This window comes from Staurois parvus, unplaced genomic scaffold (assembly GCF_062004578.1).
Source record: "Staurois parvus isolate SC_StPar_1 unplaced genomic scaffold, SC_StPar_1.0 ptg001581l, whole genome shotgun sequence".
Taxonomy (NCBI): Eukaryota; Metazoa; Chordata; class Amphibia; order Anura; family Ranidae; genus Staurois; species Staurois parvus.
In genome coordinates, this window is record NW_028319377.1 from 4,634 (window position 1) to 11,053 (window position 6,420).

The window sequence follows — 6,420 nt, forward strand, 5'->3', positions numbered from 1 at the left end:
GCCCTAAGGCTAAGTTCACACATGTGCGGGTGGTGCCACTGCGGATCCGCACAACAATCCGTGCAGCCGCACCACCCACACAGAGAAATGCGAACCCGAGGGCGGTGCCATTAACTAATGGTACGCCGCCCGCACTGGAAATCGCAACCATACTAGGAACCTCGGCTGCGTTTTCAGAAGAAATGCAGGGACTTCTTCTCTGCGTGTCCCAGGGCACGGGAGTCTATTCTAATGAATGTGCTCTTGTGTCTGCGCAAAACATGGAGCACAGGGCGCAGATATGTGATCCGGGGGTTAGAACAGAATCTTGGCAACCTGTCAGCCTTCTAATGTATACAAATCAACATGTTTCTAAAGTTTTGGAAACTACTAAGGGCTAGTTCACACTTTAGGAACGCAGTCTGGATGCGTTTCTTCACGCTTTTTTTTTTTTATGCGTTCTGGATGCTTTTTTTTTTTTCCCATGTTTTTGTCATTTGGGGTTCAGTGTGTTTTTAATGCGTTTTTACAGCGTTCCAGTACAGTTGTGGGCAGGAAAAATTCAGCATGTTCAGCTTTGTGTTTTTTTTTGTTTTCGTTTTTGTCTCCTGGAACTGCAAGTACTGGTGTGAACCATGCCATTGACAACCATGTAACCTACTCTCTGTGCGTTTTGGATGTAGAAATGGAAACCTCACTGCATGTAGTGTGAACCAGCCCTGAAATCAGGCTTGTGATCTTGGAGGATTATTGAGAATGAATAACTTCACATCAGAGGAAGATAAGTGAGGACTTAGGTGAATGAGCTTTAAAGCCTTTTTTTCTTTGCTCAACTTACGATCACATTTTAAATGGGTTTTAGTGTATCGAAGGCCAATTTTACTCTATTTTAGTCTTATAATGGGGAATTGTTGGAACTCCTGTTGAGTGTTCAGTGTTTTTTTTTTTTTTTTTTTTTTTTATTAAAAACCTACCTAACCCCATGGGGGGGGGGGGGGCACCAGGAAGTTCGAAAATCTCCTGTAAAGTGAAGAAAAATTCCCTTTTAGCCTCGGTTCACACCATATGTTAATCGCACAGGAACCGCACTGCATTCATGCAATTCAGTGCAGTATGATTTTTTCGATTGGGCTCAAATCCCACCAAAGACTTGCATGCACTTTTTTTGGATCAGTGCTATATCCGGATCATATGGTCATTTTGCACCAAGTGATCTGGTACAATCTGATGCAGGCAAACTCACTGCATTTACAACCTGCATTTGAGGTGTCATTAACTTTGTATTGACACAGCAGATTGCAAGGGCAGCGTGAGTGCAGTGTGGGAAACGCACAGGGATCATGGAGCAAGCCTGCACAAGTGCCCCCATAGCAAGTGGCCTACTATGGTGGGCACTCTGCAGGAAAGAGGGGTAAGGAGTGCCGGTGTAATAGTTTTGCACAGAGCAGCCCTGATCCTCCTCTTTTGGGGTTCCCCACCGGCACTCCTGACCCCCCTGATCCTCCTCTTCTGGGGTTCCTCACCGGCACTACTGACCCCCCTGATCCTCCTCTTCTGGGGTTCCCCACCGGCACTCCTGACCCCCCTGATCCCAGAAGAGGAGGATCAGGGGGGCCAGGAGTGCCGGTGAGGAACCCCAGAAAAGCAGGATCAGGGGGGTCAGGAGTGCCGGTGGGGAACCCCAGAAGAGGAGGATCAGGGGGGCCAGGAGTGCCAGTGGGGAAGCCCAGAAGAGGAGGATCAGGGGGGCCAGGAGTGCCGGTGGGGAACCCCCGAAGAGGAGGATCAGGGGGGCCAGGAGTGCCGGTGGGGAACCCCCGAAGAGGAGGATCAGGGGGGCCAGGAGTGCCGGTGGGGAACCCCCGAAGAGGAGGATCAGGGGGGTCAGGAGTGCCGGTGGGGAACCCCCGAAGAGGAGGATCAGGGGGGCCAGGAGTGCCGGTGGGGAACCCCAGAAGAGGAGGATCAGGGGGGCCAGGAGTGCCGGTGGGGAACCCCAGAAGAGGAGGATCAGGGGGGCCAGGAGTGCCGGTGGGGAACCCCAGAAGAGGAGGATCAGGGGGGTCAGGAGTGCCGGTGGGGAACCCCCGAAGAGGAGGATCAGGGAGGTCAGGAGTGCCGGTGGGGAACCCCAGAAGAGGAGGATCAGGGGGGTCAGGAGTGCCGGTGGGGAACCCCCGAAGAGGAGGATCAGGGGGGTCAGGAGTGCTGGTGGGGAACCCCAGAAGAGGAGGATCAGGGGGGTCAGGAGTGCTGGTGGGGAACCCCAGAAGAGGAGGATCAGGGGGGTCAGGAGTGCTGGTGGGGAACCCCAGAAGAGGAGGATCAGGGCTGCTCTGTGTAAAACCATTACACTTATGGATAAATATATAGAAAGTGTAGCGCTGCACTCTCTATATATTTATCCATAAGGAGTTGTTACCTTTACCTTGGTCCTAGCTGCTTTATAGTTCCAGCACTCGCCTACATTTGATATTTATATTACTTGGGTAAGTATAACATGTTTGTCAAGTTTAACATTTTTTACTTTTTTACAAATCACTTGGGGAAAAAAAACCCTGAAAAATGTGGCGTTTTTGTGAAGATTCCTCTTGGATTGGTGTTTGGCAATATGAGCGATTACATATTTGTATTCTTTTCCAGGGAGGGTTTAGTAGAAATTGATTTTAAGGAGACAGGATCACTTTAATCATGTAATTTGAAGCAGCTTTTAGATTTTTTATTATCATTATTCATCTACAGCCCCGTAAGTAACACCTGATTCGTTGCTCCGGGAACATTGCTCCACGTTTTCTTTATAAGCCATCTCCGTTGGGACACTTTCCTGATCCTTTCCCTTTCTGCGGAGATGTGATTTTTAATTTCTTGCACTTCTGCTGCCATTGTTCCAATTCTATTTAATGCTTCTATATTTAGCTTTTCATGTCATCCAGCTTGTATTCTTAGCGATCCAACCCTCGCTCTTTAACTAGGAAGTGACATCACTCTCCCATAATCCAACTCTGCATTATTTAGCTGTAATTCAAACCATAAACTGCAATCCTCCCATATTGCCTTTGGGTGTTGTTTATATACTGACCTGCTCAGGTGTGATCAGCCCACAGGAGCTAATCGTTTGAGTGAGGCAGAGCGTGTTTGATTCATTCTTGTATGTAAACCCGTCACTTCAATCTGATAGAACATGTTAAATGTACACTATGTAGCCAGAAGTGTGGACACTTGACCATCCCATCAACACTATGTGGCAAAATATATATATTATTATTATTATTTATTAAGGATTTATATAAATTATTACTATACAGGATTTGTATAAATTATTATTATACAGGATTTGTATAAATTATTACTATACAGGATTTGTATAAATTATTATTATACAGGATTTATATAAATTATTATTATACAGGATTTGTATAAATTATTATTATACAGGATTTGTATAAATTATTATTATACAGGATTTGTATAAATTATTACTATACAGGATTTGTATAAATTATTATTATACAGGATTTGTATAAATTATTACTATACAGGATTTGTATAAATTATTATTATACAGGATTTATATAAATTATTACTATACAGGATTTATATAAATTATTACTATACAGGATTTGTATAAATTATTACTATACAGGATTTATATATAATATTACTATACAGGATTTATATATAATATTATTATACAGGATTTGTATAAATTATTACTATACAGGATTTGTATAAATTATTACTATACAGGATTTATATATAATATTATACAGGATTTATATATAATATTATTATACAGAATTTATATAATTTATTACTATACAGGCTTTGTATAAATTATTACTATACAGGATTTATATAGCGCCAACAGTTTGCGCAGCGCTTTACAAAATGAAGGCAGACATTAGTTACAATACAATTTGGTACAAGAGGAAACACAGGGCCCTGGTCGTTCTATATGGGGACACACCTCCATATGAAGTTATGTCCACCACAAATTATATTTTTAGTATGTTTGTCATCGTGTCGCACTGATTTTGGCAATGCACAGTTTAGGTGCATAATTACTTACAGCAATTCCTGCTTACTATGCTAATCCTCTGCTGTCTGCTGTGTGCGCTCCTTCCGTTGGCCATTGGGCTACCTGTCAGGTGTGTATCAGGCAGCCTGTGGCCAACTGACGGAGTGTGTATGGCAGGCTGACAGCGCTGCTTCTTCCATGTAAAGATGGCGGCTTAGAATTGTCAGCTGGCAGCGAGTGCCCTTGTACATTTATGTAAACTACAAAACGGCTCCATTATGTAATTGAGATAAGTAGAGGAGGAGCTGTTTGTAGTCCAAATCAAGAGAACAGCCTGCAGTACTGAGAGCGTTGTCAAGTCCTCACGCACACGGGACGTTTTTACAGCGGCTGCTTTTGGCTTTTGACGCTTTTTTTTTTTTTTTCTCTACAGCCAGTAATCTCCCCAGCATGTTATCCTAGGTGTCCGTACACACACACAGACTGGAATCAACATTTTTGGCTGAAAAAACCCCAGGACTAGTGGTTTTCTAGAAGATTTTTTTAGCTGTAAAAACGCTCGTGGAAAAACGTGGTAAATCACAGCAAACCAGCGTTTTTGGACTGTTTTTGATCTCTCCCCACTCCCACCATTTATTTTATTTTTTTTTTTGGGTCAAAACAAACTCTAAAAAGTTTGGCGTGCAAAATGCCGCTAAACGCTTATACAAAAATGCTTTAAAAAAGCTGAAAAACTCACGTTTTTAATGTGACTTTACACAACTTATATTACCAACATTATTAAAACTCCCCGTGTGCACGGAGCCTTAGCCCTGGTTCACGTATACGCGGCCCACGCCTTGCGCGGGCACGAGAGCCCATTCGTTTGAATGGACTCCCGTGACCCGGGACATGCAGGAAAGAAGTCCCTGCACTTCTTTGGAAAACGCAGCCGAGGTTCTCAGTACGGTTGCATTTTCCAGTGCGGGCGGCGTGCCATTAGAACTAATGGCACCCACCCGTGGGTCCGCATTCCTCTGTGTGGGTGGTGCAGCTGCACAGTTTTTCGTGCGGATCTGCAGCGGCACCACCTGCACAGATGTGAACCTAGGGGTAAGCTGTAGACCATAAGTGACTACAAACTGGCTGCAGTAGATCAGCAGCAAAGGATTAAAAAAAAGGTAAGAAATATAAAAAATGGCAATTGTCTGCTACCGATTGCTTTAACAACTTTAAAGGGTTTTTTTTTTTCCCCTAATAACAAACATGTCATACTTACCTGCTGTGTGTAATGGTTTTGCACAGAGCAGCCCTGATCCTCCTCTTTTCGGGTCACCTCCTGTCATTCTTGGCTCCTCCCCCTTGACCAATACCCCCTAAAGTAAGTTTCTTTCTATGGGGGCACTGTACGATCCTGAGCCCTGTGCTGTGTGTCCACAAGACACATAAAGCTGCAGCTTGGCCCCTGCCTTGTTCAAGAGGGGTTTCAGGTGAGTACAAAGGAGGGGCTATGGGGGGAGCAACACACAAGGTTTTTTTTTTTTTTTTTTTTGTTTTTTTTACCTTCATGCATAGAATTCACTTTAAATATCCTTCAATTTTGGTTTGCATCTATTTTTAATCATTTCTGGGTTACATAGTTAGTCTGGCTGAAAAAAGACAAAAGTCCATCCAGTTGAACCATTGGAAAAAAAAAAGTTATAATCCTACACCCACAGTTGATCCGGAGGAAGGCAAAAAACCCAGTTTCTGGTCATTTTTATCTTACTATTTATTGGTCTGTATCCTTTTGAGGGTTTTTGGTTCCCGTCAGATATTTCATCCTGTACTTGTGAACCACTGGGGCTGTCTTTTGAACAACCAGCCCGCAGTTACAAGTGGTAATGGCAGTACACCAGAGGTGGACTTACCATTTGGAAACTCGGGCACTGCCCGAGGGCCCGGGGTCAGTAGGGGGCCCCATGAGATGCCCCTGGTACCTTTTTTTTTTTTTTTTTTTTTTTTTTTTTCTTTCTTTCTTTCTCATAGACTTTTTTGAGTTTGGCCAAAGACACAGGGGCCCCATGATCCCCTATTGCCCGGGGGCCCCATGAGTTGTCAGTCCACCCCTGATGTACACAGATCAAATTTTGCAGATGTTCCCTTCATAATAATATCCTTCCCCTGGTAATTCTCTGTGGCTGGTATGTCCGCCTCCAGTGCAGCATACATGGTTTAGTGCATCATGATACAGGACACTAACCAGAGGATGAAATAAATACTTGGAGTTAATAGTCCAGTGGAAGTTTAGCTTGGATATGCTCGGCATTATTGCCTTTTACAAATCTCGTCCGCCGCCATGAATGCTGCTGGCTCTCCGGCTTGGCTGCGGCACATTTTCCAGTGTGGCCCTCGCTGGCTTGGGTTACTGAGGCTTATATTGAATGTCTCAAGGTAGTTCAGCC